This window comes from Taeniopygia guttata, chromosome Z, assembly GCF_048771995.1.
Source record: "Taeniopygia guttata chromosome Z, bTaeGut7.mat, whole genome shotgun sequence".
Classification (NCBI taxonomy): Eukaryota; Metazoa; Chordata; class Aves; order Passeriformes; family Estrildidae; genus Taeniopygia; species Taeniopygia guttata.
The window spans coordinates 67,605,100-67,619,379 of NC_133063.1; the positions used below are offsets into that span (position 1 = coordinate 67,605,100).

The 14,280-nt window shown below is 42.1% G+C and overlaps 1 long non-coding RNA gene across 1 annotated transcript in view; it reads left to right on the forward strand.

Moving 5' to 3' along the window:
- The first annotated feature begins 900 nt into the window (after positions 1–900).
- The window catches only part of LOC121468100 (uncharacterized), a 42,386-nt gene continuing 29,006 nt past the window's right edge, over positions 901–14,280 (forward strand). The window contains exon 1 of the long non-coding RNA XR_005978065.2: positions 901–980. This is a non-coding gene — a long non-coding RNA (uncharacterized lncRNA). The remainder of the gene's footprint in view (positions 981–14,280) is intronic.

Sequence of the window (14,280 nt, forward strand, 5' to 3'; positions counted from 1 at the left end):
ATCCCAAGTGAAACACAGCAAACACAATTACCATTCATTTGGAGAAGTAAAACTGAAGATATGCCAACATGCTTTTACAGACCAAGGACAACTAATCATTCTACACTAAACTTTTTCAGCTGAGTCTTCCTGCACACTTCACGGTGTCTAAACTTTCTAAAACAGAAAATAATTTCTAATAAACAGCAAGTAATCTCTTAATAAAATTTTAAATAAACTCTAGCCTTGGCAGGTAAGCATCCCAATTAAAACTGGGACACTAATCAAGACCTTCACTAGGGCCTTTCAGCTGGCTCTGTGCGCAGCTCCTGAGAAAGCTGAATAAGAAAAGCAAGGGCACACACACATACACATACATGTGATATTCCCTGGGGAAATGCCACTCCATCACAATGCAGCAACAAATGCAGTGGGTCTGGCTCTGTAAAGAGTGGCCTGCAAGCTCATTTTCAGCTCACTACCTATTATCCCGTAGCATTTCACCCTTACTCTCACAAAGGCCCTTGCAACACCTTCCTTTCTGATTTGCCTCACTGTTCAAAGTGTCCATGACAAAAAATGAGTGTGTGGTGCCTTTCACTGTCTGGCAGTATGGAGATGAAAGATGTCCTTTGTAAACAAGAACTCCTGCTGCTGCAATTTCAAACCACTGGGGCGAAACAGAGGCTGACAAGCTTAAAACCCTTTTTCAGACTTCCAGTTCTTCTTTCAAGGTTTTTCTGGCTGAAATGCTGTTTTTCTAGCTTTGTTACTGGACTTGCATCCAATGTTTACATTGCATTACCAATATCTGTTCTATATTGCTTCTGTCACAGTGTTTCAGATAGCAAACATTTTTGTTTTATAGCTCTCCTGCTTCCCTTTAACTTATGACCTTTATTGAAAATGAACCATTTGTTTGCAGAATGTCAGGCAAAAGGGCTGAATCACAGGGGCTTGGCATCTGTGAAATGCTTTACAATCCATCGCAGCTGTATCGGGTAAGTCGTGATGGAAAACTATAAAATTCCGGGGATTATTCTGCAGGACCCTTATTTGCCTTTGGATTTCCAGGCACATTTTACTCACCAATCTACAAAAAAAAAAAAAAAAAAGAGGCCAGTTATGAACTACTCTCTTGATGCTTCCCTAATACTTTTTTTTTGATGTCTCATCTATAAGCATTTCTGTAATTTTTGTCATATCTTTACTGCTCTCAGTATTTCACAGTTCTCCTCAGTGGGCCCTAGGTACTTGCATGAAGTGCTTCAGAAGACAGATGGGGACTGGATGAGTTCCAGAGCTCAGCAGTGTTTGGCAGCAAGGTGCACACTGCAATGCTGGGACATGGCATGCTACAAAACAGAGGCAAAACCCCATTTTACTTTAATTTCCACAATTCATTAAACACTAGCCAATCAGCATCTTACATCTGCATGGTTAACCAGCAGTCTAAAGAACGCTATAGTCTAAAAAATGCATGCATCTTCTGTACATAGTGGGGCAGGATGAGCTTTGCACCTGTCCCTCTGACAAAGGAAAGGATTTATCAGGAGAAGGATGGGATGAACATGAGACTACTTGTATGCTGTTGTTGCAGATATTGCTGCAGATATTCCTAAGAGGGTCTCTCCACACCCAGACTTGGAGCTAAGGAAGTTCTACCTTAGAGCACCACTTAGATTTTCAGGATTTTAAGTGGAACCTGAAACAGGATTTAGTAATTTGTGGAAGACAACCACAGTTAAACAAATCTTCTTCCTACTGCTCACTCCCCCACTGGTAATACTCTGCAAGAGTGTAGTAGCAAAGTCATGTGCAATTTCCCCCATCACAGACCATAGATGGATATCTTCATTCCTCTGGGTGCAGCAGAATGGGAACCTTGTGGTGGCTTCCCCTAAATGGGCACAGCTTTCAAGACTGGCAAAGGGCTGAAATATGAAAAATGGGCTGAGAGGCCCAGGACCAGGCCCGGACTTTATTATATATAGACTTTATTATATATACCTAGCTACTGAACTGGTACTTAAGTTGTCCTGCTAGCTATATGCCAATTACTGTCAATTCACACAAGTTCTAATGACCTTGGCAGTGGTCAGATCCTTTATTGACACTGAAGTTAGAGGGCTTTGAGGGCTTGACAGTATGTTTGGAACATATTTCTGGAGGAAAAATCAAGAACCACAGGGAAGGAAGTGACAGTGGCATTTATGTGTCACCCATACAACTCAGAGTTAATTTGGCACACTAGGAAAACATACAATCCATGCTTACCGGAGTTTACTAGAGGCCCTGAGTAATCCAGCTGATCAAGGTTAAGCATGGGCGGGGAGAGAGAGGAAACCCTGCTGAAACAAAAGAATTGAACTCAAAGAAAAGCACAGAGCCCTTGGGATTTTTGGAATGGTTTGGGTTAGAACGGACCTTAAAGATCACCTAGTTCCAATACGCTGGTAACAGACAGAGTCACCTTCCAGTAGATTAGAGTGCTCAGAGCTCCATCCAGCCTGGCCTTGAACATGTCAGGGATGCAGCATTCTCAATGTCTCTGGGCAACCTATTGCCATGCTTCACCATATTCACAGTGAAGAATTTCCCCCTAACATCTAATCCAAATCTCCATTCTTTTAGTATAAAATAATTCCTCTTTGTCTTATCTCTATCTGCCCATGTAAAAAAAAAATCTCTCCATCTTTTTTATAAAACCATTTTAAGAACTAAAGGGCTGCATACACACAATTCTTCACAGAATCACAGAATATGCAGACTGGAAGAGACCCAAAAGGATCATCAAGTCCAACGCCTGGTCCTACACAGGACCATCCCCAAGAATGCACCATGTGCCTGAGAGCATTGCCCAAAGGCTTCTTGAACTCTGGCTGGCTGGTGCTGTGACGACTTCTCTGGGGAGCCTCTACCAGTGCTCAGCCACCCTATGGGTGGAGAACCTTTTCCTGATACCCAGCCTAAACCTCCCCTGACACAACTCCAGGCCATTCCCTTGGGTTCTGCCACAGAGAAGAGATCAGTGCCTGCCCCTCCTCTTCCCCTCACATGGAAGTTGTAACTGCAGTAAAGTCTCCCTGCCGTGTCCTCTGGGCTGAACAAGCCAGGTGATCGCAGCTGCTCCTCATACAAGTTTACCTCAAGGCCCTTCACCATGCTCATGACGCTCCTTTGGATGCTCTCCAATGACTTAATGTCTTATACTGTGGTAACTGACACTGCACACAATTTGCAGGACATCTGAACCTCACTCCCTAAAGAAAGAAAACACCACAAAACGTAATTGACAATTGTGATAAAACTTGCCTTGGAGGAACCTCTCAGATCATGAGCTATAGCCTTGATCATGACAGAGACTAGGCAAGTGACCTACACTGGCCCACTGGCAAAGAACGATTAAGATATAACTAGTGGGCAGGATTTCTAAAATGTGTTTTATGTGAAAAATTTTATGTTTGTGTGGATATTTCTTTCTCAGAACTCAGCTGTGCTATTAGGACCAATGCTTGTTTTCCCTTAGGAATCATGTAGAGTTTCTTTTAAATGTGGTTTTCTGGGTTGTTCTCATTCAAAATTTTTTCTGCACTTGCACAAGATTACTTGTAGGCTATAGCATATTTTGTGATCTCTTCCTGATGTCTCGAACAGCTGGATCATTCCATAGCAAAATCAGACTTCATCTCCAAAGCATATTTGTTATTCCTTGCTCTGCAGCTGAAACACCTAAGTTGTATTTTCTCAATTTCTTTGTCACTGCGTATATGATGTACTTTTGGGCAGGCTTGTATTGATCTAAAAGAGCATCGTAAATTTTCCAGGCTCAGATTCAAGTTGCATTAACTGGAAAAGGCAGATCATTGTAAAATGCAATATTCTCAAGAATCAATAAATCTTGCTATCAGAACAGATGAGGGTTTTCTCTGCCTCCTCTCCACTTTCCAGCCACCTCTTCAGAGAGAAGCAGGAAATTTCGCTATGCAGGAGGAATAGTCACAAACCATGTCCCCACAGTACCCTCCAGTGCTGCTCATCCCATGGCAGCAGCATCCACTCTCTGACTACTGTACTAGGCATTAAGTGTAAAATGTTATTTGTCCCTCTTCAAAATTTCTATTTAATTTATAATTGTTCACTAAACCCAGAAGATAGATGTGATTATCAAATCTGTTTATTTTGGGAAGGGGGTGAAAAGGAAATAAGGGGAACTCGAGTAGTTAATAGCAGCTTTAGCACTAGGCAAAAAGGAATCACAAAATTCTATGGACTGGCTGACACCTCTGGAGGTCCTCTAGGCCTGATCCCAGCAGGGTCAGGGGCAGCATGTTGCCCTGGAGCATGTCTAGGTGAGCTTTTAATACTTCTAACAACACCTGACAATATTGCATCATTGGTCAGAAAATTTAAGTAGCAACAGAGCAACAGTTAGCTATAAAACAATCTTGCTAATTCAGTGTGTTAACAATTTTTGGCAGTATTACCATCTGAGACAAATAATGTCTCATTAAGAATTTGGGAACTTCCTCTTACGTTAGCAGGATATTTTCAATTGCATCTTTCCATCTAATCTAAGAAAATTACTACTGCTTTCCTGTTTTCTGATGCTAAGAATTAATTTGTTTTCTGAATGGGGCATTTTAACCATCTGCATGAGGAAAATGTCATTGCAACCACAGTATTTTATAATCCTGGGTGTCTCTTCAATAACAGGTGTATCAGATTTTCTTGCAATACTTCAGGAAAGAGCTCTGGGACATGATACCTTTGGGTACTTGTACCTGCAGGCTGGTCCCCTATCCTACAACCTACACATTCATAGCAGTGACTGTACCTCCTATTTCTTATCAGTCATCTTTTGATGACTTTTAGCCCTCAGGCTTCTTCTAGTGACATACAACATGGTACAGCAATTACCTCAGAGGGCCCCAACAGCTCACCTGCATCTCAGGAAAGCGCTCTTATAATGAATCCTCCTCCCTGCTGCCAGATATAAATCAGTCAAGAGAGTGTATACAACCTTCATCTGCCCTTGTCTGAAGCAAGCGCTACTGTTTTGCATCCCATCTGACCTTCTGGTAAGGTTGCTGCACTTATTGCCCCAAAGGGGCAATGTAAAGGCCAATGTTTGCACTGGGTGACATGCAGAGGTGTATTTAATAAGTTGAAGAATCTTGTTATAATTTTTTATTTCTTCTCATTTCAGATGATGAAAAAAATCTTGCAGGCAATTTAAAATTCAATTCTACAACAGGGAAGTAACTGAGCTTTCATTGAAAATAAGCACTTGAAGTGCAAAATGAAGCATGAAAGAAGTGAAAATGTAATGGGAGATCCATTACCCTAGGGTGGAATGAAGCAGACCTGTGACCTTGGGAGACACTTCTCCCTTACATGTTAGAAATAAGTAGATGCATTTCTAATCAGCACAGCCAGGGTGAAATAGCAAGAGAAAAATGAACCCAATCCACCATTTGCCTAGGACTAGTAGGTGACAGCACTACACTACATGAGTGGGACTCAAGATGTGGCTTGGGAGGAAATAAGCTTGGAAACCAAACTCCTTACAAGCACAGAAAATGCTGGAGTGACAGTCACTCCCAGGCTGTGGAAAGCATGGGGTTACAGAGCTGTCACATGAGTCACAGCAGCAAGGTCTGTCACTGCTCTTGTCTCCTGAGAAGACTGGATATGTATCTATCCAGGAAGGGGATCTCTGAAACAAGCATGCTGTTTCACACAAAACCCTGTCTGTGCATTAAAAAACATATGCAAGATTTCTCCAAGCTCCTTTCCAGCCTGCATGAAAATCTCTCCAACGCATCTGTGAATGCATCATGAAAATTCTCCAATGCTCAGGTGAAGTCAGCTGAGGTGATTAACGTTTCAATATCTGACTTCTGCTTTAGCATATCCACTTACAATCTGTAAACAAATCCTGCCACGTAGTAAACTAACAAACATTTCTATGAAATTATTTATTTCTATTTCCCCAGCATTCTTGCAACAACAATATAGAAATCACAGAAATAATGTGAACAGCATTTTCTGTTGCTCTTGCAAATAAACCAGTTGATGCTAGCAGTAATGTTCAAATGACATTGTAAAGCTAGACTTTCAAAGCCAGCTTGCATTACCTTGATTCTGATCCCACAGAAGGAAATGAGGTCAGCTTTGACAAATACTGACAATCTCAGCCATGAACACTATTGTTCTTACCTAGAAAGGATATTTGTCACTGAGAAGGCAACAAGCCATTCAAATATAAATTACCTTACGCCAGGTATAGACTAACTTTGGACCTTGCCCTGTGGATGGCAGTGAGAGTGTTGCAGCTCAGACCATGTACCACAGATCACTTAATGATGACCCAGGTTAAAGGGTCTGTTCAAGGTCTCAAAGACAGTCTATGCTAGAGTGAGATATTAAAATCAGCTTTCCTAATTTCTGGAGCACTACTGCAGCCACTATTCTTATCAGCTTGTCACTGATTCTTCAGTATTTATGTGTGGACATCATGTTAATTTATGGTGTTTCTTTACAAAGTGTGTCTAGAACAGCTGGATTTGTCACAGGTGCAGAAGCAAAATATTTCATCAGACTGAAGATGAATTACTGAGACCATAATCTCATTCACAACTCAACCCCCTCCATTTAAAAGCTGTTAAGGTCTCCTTTGTGAGCACGTTTTTTTCTTTTAATTAAAACATTATCTATGTTCATTGTTTGTTTAGAACAAAAATTTTTATGGTATTTCTCTTGCCAAAAACTCATCCTGCAAGTAACCATTTTTCCTTTTCAAAGCTTTTTTCTTGCTCAATATTAGAATATTAATACCTGAAAACTATGAGTGTCCTTCCAAAGTCACAGCATAACTATATTCCACTTTAGTTCCAGAACATTATTCAGCAAAAATAAAAGAAATTATCACAAGAACTGTTCACAGTCAGTGTGCCAACTTATTTTTAAGTACCATAAACAAAGGTATGCAGATGTTTTTCTCCGACTGTTCCTTGGAGTACACTTTTTACCTGTATGCTAATTTTCTGGGAAATTTCACTTTGTTTTTATGGTACTTGAAGAGAAAAGTGTCAAATTCACAGGTTTGATGCCCAAAGAACCCTTCTCCAAACAAAATCATCTCCCAAACTTTTAATCACAAACTATATTCATCCAGAAAAGCCATGAAGCCTTAAACACAAGAGAACAGGGCCACGTAACTGATGGTCTAGTCAACATGTCTCAGTTTTAAGCACTGAATTCTCAAAATGTTTGCCATAAATCCAGGATTCAGGAAGAAGGGGGAATTTTTACTAAGAAACTCAAGGATAGGAAATAAGGATTGTCTCACTACCATTCTGGAAGAAGAAGAAGCACTGAAAAAAATAAAATAGATCATGCATTGCTGAATTATTTACTCTACTACCCAGGACATATTTGGAACAGTATTGCATTAGAAGGGAGGTTAAACTCAGTGCTACTGCAGTCTGTGCTGTCAGGTAAGTCATATTTCTTTGGAGACAAAGTATTTTGGGTTTTTTTTTCCCAATGACTAAATTGCTTATATTCGCTTCTTGTCAGTCAGCCACAGGGAATTGTCTGGTGGGTCTTGAAGTGTAAAGTGGCAACATCAAGGGGAATACTACTAATAAAGGAGCAGCAACTGGGAGGAAAAAGAATTGAACTTCTGCTGAGACTGCCTCTGATTCTCTAGGAATTATTGTTCAATTAGGCGTTTATAAAAGTCAGCTGAAAACTTAGAGAAGGAGCCAAGAATGTGATTTCACTCAGTGCTCTACCATAGAAGTGCTCATATTGCAAAGCATAAAAGTGTTGCTGTTAAATACTTATCAAATTAAACTAGAGCAAACATGCTGGAAGAGAACAAAGGGCTTAGGGAAAAAAAACCCAAAAAAACAACAACAACAAAAAAAAAAAAACAGAAAAAGCCACCATCTTTTATTTTTCCTTGAAACTATCCGTTTGTATCTCCCTCTCAGGATCAGTAACTGTGTCACTCTGTGTCAGTCCAGGGCACAGCCCGCAGGTTTTTCAGAAAGCCCAAGCGTGACACTGTGCATTTGTCGGTGCTGTTTACGTTGCTCAGCTTGGTGATTCGGCTCCGCGGGCAGCGCGAATGAGTTGGCTGTGGTACCTCGTGGGAAGGGATGGCATGCCTGGCGGGCAGCGCTCCCACCGAGGGTCCCGCTGCAGCCAGCCAGATGCCAGACTACCAGCCAGAAGCCAGTTCAGCAACATGACTAATTTTCTGCTCCCCACAGCACCACTGAGCTGTTTCTGACACCTCCCCCTCCTTTCTCTCGTGCAACAAAGGCTATATTGTAGGGAGGGGCATTCCCAATTCAAGGGTAGAAAAGCTGTGTATTCAGTATTTTTGGGGGATGATGGGGGAAATAATTACACAGCAGCACAGCCGGTTGCTCTGGTTTTGTCTGATTGCTTAGCATATTTTCAAAGGAAAGCAAGTTGTCACTATAGAAACTACCACATCATATGGCTGTTCATGGTGCCTCTGAAATACAGAATATGTTTTAATAAGACATTTGTACTTTTTCCTGCCTTTAGAATACACTGCATAATAAATAGCTAGGCTTTGTTGTGTGTGGGTGTGTGGTTTTGTTGTTGTGGGGTTTTTTTTGTTTGGTTGGTAGGTTAGGTTTTTTTTGGTCTTGTTTTGGTTGTTGTTGGGTTTTGTTGCTGTTGTTTTCATAGTTGTTGTTTTAATTATTATTATTTCTTCAGGTTTACTTTTCCACCATTGAATGGAGTACAAGGGCAGGATTTATTTGGAAATTGATTTCCACAAGTGAGAAATGACCAGTCTGTTTGAGCTTCATTTTTAGCAGCAACATCATATCACTGTGGAAGAGCTCACATTGAAGGATAGATGTTGAAATGAACAGGGTCTATGCCTTCATTAAAGTTCAGCTCTTTATTAAAAAGATTAGCTGGGCAGGGGGCTCGACACGGTGCCGAAGGGTAAGAAAGCATGCAGAGTCTGTCCCTGGAGTCTCCATGGCACGCTGGTAGCTGGAAGTGAAGAGGCGTGCAGTCCGTATCTGAAGTCACACCAGACCGTCCTCTCCCCTTCCTCCTGGCACACTGGTAGCCGCAGGGTGAGGGAATGTGCAGAGCCTGGATCCCTCTCTTTCCCTCCTGATAACACCAGGAATAATGTCTTCCTTTCTGCCTGCTTCCCACATCCCAGTCCAGTCTGGTCCTCTGCAGGTTATGGTGACAGATCAAACACAGACTAGAGATGTGGTTCCCTTTTCCCCAACCAGCACACCCATCCAGCCCCCTCCACTGTGCCCAGCCTTCCATTTAGGGGTGTTTTCATCCCCAAAACCCCCTCCCATGATTCCACCGGTCCCTCTATTTTGCATCCCAGTCCTAGAATGGCAGTGAGGGTGGGGGGTGTAGGTGATTCCCAGGAGCAATTAGCTAATTAACATTTCAATGTCAGTACTTAGCTCAATTCAGCAGTGTCCCCATAGGAACCAGGAAGCCCCTTTTGTTCATAACAGGTGTTATAGGTAAAAATGATCCAGCTGAATTAATATTTAATAAGTTTTTATTCAGAAATTATGATATGGTCTAAGACAGCCACAATCAGAAGGACAGCGCCAAGCCCAGGATTGGTGCTGGGTGAGACACCGGTCCGACCGCTACAGCACAGGGTCTCCTATGCTCACACCAACTGTTTGTCCGAGCAGTTCTTATACTGTCTATTCTGCCTGAGACCGGGTTTTGTGTGATCAAGTTTTCTTCTTTTCAGAGTCCCACATATTCATGGAGTTTTTTTTCTCCACATTGAGATGAACACAACCATGTCTGGAGAGCGATGTATGTCCATGACTGACTTACCAGAACTTGGCATTGAGATGTATCTTTCCGATGGCTTCAGCTATCTCAGTCTTAGATATTTATCGATCACTTGGGAGTTTCCTGGATCACCCTGGGGAACAACCCATCTCCAGAGAGCTGTGTTTATTCGTTTGCAAATGAGGTCCTCCTCCCTCTTGTCAGTGGTGGTTTCAACATATCGCTCTGGCTTGCATGCTTAAAACTTTATAAGAATATTTCTCATCAACAAAACATATTTTATTTATGTTTCTTTTTATAAGCACAGATTATCCAAAATATACATAACCATAGGTATAGTGAAACTGAGTACAAAAATAGCTGTCAATCCACAGCCCATTGGGAAGGAGAAGCAGAGATCACATGCATAAAAGTCCAGCATGTCCCAGTTTGATGGCCAGTTTTGGTAATTCAAAAGTCAGTGTCTACAGAAAAAAAAGCACTAGCTGTTTGCATTGATTTTGTAGGTAATAGAGCTATCACATAAAAGATAAAACGTCATAAAAAGTACCTATACGTGCAAAATTTCTTGAGCGAGTGAAGTGCTCAGTAAATTCATTAAGAAAAACACAGTGCATGTAACCTTCCAGTGATCATTTCCCTGTAATCCATGGAGACCTATTTCTATTTTAATATCTTCACCATGACAGAGCTGAGAAGATATAAATCATTCAGTGGCACAAACCCACTGAACTTTGCTTTTGTTCAAATTTTCACCTCTCAGCTCCCAGATCTGTTTTTTTCTTTTACTTCTTTTCACTGAAAAGAATAGAGGACTTTTGTCAGAAGTTTCTGATATGCTGTCTGGGCTCCCTCTTTTCTCAGAGTGAAAAGCTCCCTCTTTTACCCCTTTTTTTTTGTCAAGTGTTTTTTGCATGAATAAAGAAGTATTCAGAAGTACAGGATTATTTAATGAGATTGTCTGGATGTTTTCCACTCCTTCAACACAGCTTGCAGCTCAAAACAACCTGTTCCACAAATCCAGCCTGCTCCCTCAGCTTCATGTCCTGCTGGCCTGCCGCACAGGCTCAGGCATCCTTGCTGATCCTCAAACAGTACTGTCACCATGTGTATTGCTACTTGTTTATCTTTTCTAGCCCCTCTTCGTCCTCAAACTCTCCAGTTTCCCAGCTGTCCTTCTTGTGTCAAAGCCAGTTTTTACCTGCTTCATTCTGCAAGAGCTACCAAACCTTTACTTTCACCCAAAGCTGTAGATTGCCCTCTGCTCCCTCTGTGCACAGCGCAGAAAGTGGCAGGCAGAAGGAGAAACATTCCTGGGGCCAGGTTGGGTCCTTCATGCCCATACAGTCGAGCTGGAGGACAGAAGGGACAGAACTAAGCACCAATGGTGTTCTCAGATATCTCAGTACAAGCAATCCCAGGAGCTGGGCAAGGAACTCAGATCAGTCGGGCATCTGACCAGCTGGCCTAAACCGTGTCTGCCTTGCACAGAAAGGCAAGCCTAGGAAGCTAGCATTTCTGTCTTCATACCTTCCTCAGAGACACCACAGCTCTTATAATGAATACTTCATTGTTTAACTACTGGAAAATTACTGTTAATCAACCATAGCCAACTGGCCATGGCCTGAAGACTGGAATGAATTAAGAAATATGCAGATCCTGGATCTCTACCAAGCATTACTTCAGCAGAGTTTTCAGGCCAGTTTTGAATGAGGTACTGGATAATCCCTATCCATGAATATAAACTTGGTCCATACATACCTTTGTGTATCAGCTTGGCAGATTCATATTCAGAGGTCTGCCTGCTGTTAGACCTTGAAGTTACAAAGAAAGATGATAAATGGAGGCATTTCCGATGGGCCAGATGTGTCTGTTCACAGTCCAATGTTATTTGATGTATTTTCATTTAGCTGATGACAAACATACAGCTGGAAAAGTTGGAAGTAGAAGCAGAATGGGTGGACTGGTGAATAGATGAGGTTATGACTACTGTCAGATCTGTATTCCAGTAGTAAGACAATTTCATACTAACATATTGCATTATATCTATAGATAACGTCTCAGATTGAAGGCTATAGGACACACAAATACAGGAATAGTTAGGAAGCATGAGATTTAAAATTATTCAGAGTCAAGCAGGTTAACCCACTGACCCTGCCCTTCCAGCAAACCAAACAAAACAAGCAATAAGCACAGATCTATCAGAGGAAGTAGGGATGTGTTATTCTAAAGCTGTATGTGGTGTTTGTTCAGAAACTATGGAATCCGACACCTCTGCTGGGAACCACTGTGATGGACACATTGCAGGGCTGAAGAGAGTTCAGAGGAAAACAAGGGGAATGACAAGGGGGAATCCAAGAGAAGCTATTTACTGAAGGAGCACTGTCTAGTCAATTTAGCCAAGTAAAGGTTAAGAGGTGACTTGCTCCCTGTCCAGGAATTGCTGCATGAGCAGGTAATTACTATGAGCAAGGAGCTCTTCAGCAAGCAGGGACTTAACAAGATCAAATGGCTCGAAGCAGAAGCTAGCTGAATTCACAGTAAAAAAACCCTCCTGTTTAAAAAACAGTAACCAATAGAGCAATTTTCTAGGCCAATGTTGTCACTTCAGTGTTTTATCAAAACTCCCTTTTTTTCCTTTGAAGATATGTCAGGAGTTAAGCTCTTAAGGTAGGAATAACTCAGCTAATTTCTATGCCCTACTTAAAAATCATGACAGCAGCAGCTGCGGATCTGACTTCCAGGTCCATGTAAAACACCTCTTAGAGAGACCAGAGTGGGCGGCTGGGGAAGGCTGAGAGAGGGGCTGGGCACAGCACAGTGCTCCCACAGGACTGTGGGAGCCAGGAATCAGCCTGAAGAGAGCTGGGTCGCTGGAGCAGGCTGCTAGCCTCTGTGCACCACAAGAGGCAAAACCTTGACCTGCCAGAAACAAGCACAGAAGCTTAACAGAAATACCACCAGGAGAAAGATCAAACCAGCAAGCCTAAGGAAAGATCAGAAGACAGTGAGAAGTCTAGGAAAGAGAACCCTCCCTGCTGGGACCTTGGGCCAAGGGCATTGCAGAGCTCAGCCACTTTCCTTCTCCCCTGAGACCACCTGCCCTCAAGACCAGCAATGTCTGCTGAGGTCCCTTGGGGCCTCTTTGTTTACAGGCAACAAACACTAGCATGGCTCCAGACACCCAGCTGCTGCAAAAGCGTCAGACCAGCTCCAGATGCTCCCTCATTTCCTTCCTCCTCCCTCATTCATACTCTAGTGATACCAGTCATTATCACCTGTCAGCTCTCCTTCATCAGGCCTCCTCCTGCTCATTATCACTATCTTCCCAGTTCTCCTCCTTCCCCCACACCTCTTAGCAATGAGCAAAGTGCAGTATGATAGTGTCCAGTATACAAATCCTTAAGCACAGTTTGTCCCTGTTGTGTGGCCGCCAGGAGCAGGTAGATACCTGTTGGAAAAAGCCACATTCCTTCGAGGAGCTGGAGCCTCCAAACAGATACTTTCCAACAGGGGCCTCTGGCAAAGGTGAAAATATAGTATGGAGCTTCCAAAAACCTAACATAAAAATGTTTTGGAAATATATAAAAAGTAAAGTGCAGTCATTGCCAGGGAGAATAAACTAGAAATCATCCAGTGCTGTAAAAAATAAAAAGCTTAGGGGAGAAAAACAATTTCAAAGCAAGTGCTGTGTTAGCAAAAAAGAGATAAGGTTCAACAAGGCACCAAAAGGGAAACAGGGATTTACAATAAAAGAAAAACAGGTATTGTGGGTAGCCAGAAGACTAGCAGTTAGCAGGACTACAGACCTAGTCACTCAACATATCTGGGAAATGTTATAGCTGAGTGTCCTTCTTCATTAGGAAGTCTAAATATTTGCACTCTTCACATATAAACCCATCAGCTCTTTGAAACAAAGACTACATGCATGCAAACATAAAACACCATCAATACTCAGACATTAAGAAGAGTAACAAAATGTTCTGCATGGCTCCCAAAGAGCAGGTAACTTCACCAGAAACTTATCTAGAAAAACATCATTAGTTCTTGCAAAAATGTTACCAGAAGAAAATTCTGCTTCTATTAGGAAGGATGGCCTTTCACTTCCCTTTGCAATTGGCAGCCATCTATTTTTGGTTCAGAAATACATAATGTTAAGACCATAAATCTCAGTGACAAGACTATGGTCTCATGCTTCTGTGGACAGCTGGCCACCTGCCCTCACAGTAGCAGTGAATTTTGTCATGCACCAACAAGATTTTCATCATTGATCTGTGCATTCAAACCTGATGGCATTTGCAGAAGCCTTATCCACAGTCCCCCTGACTGCAGCAAATCCCAGAAGATTTGGACTCCTAGGTCAGCTCTGTGCCTGCTCAAGTAACATTTGCTGCTGTCAGCAGAGGATGCACTCCCACCACAGCCTATCTCACATGAATAAGAAACAAGAGC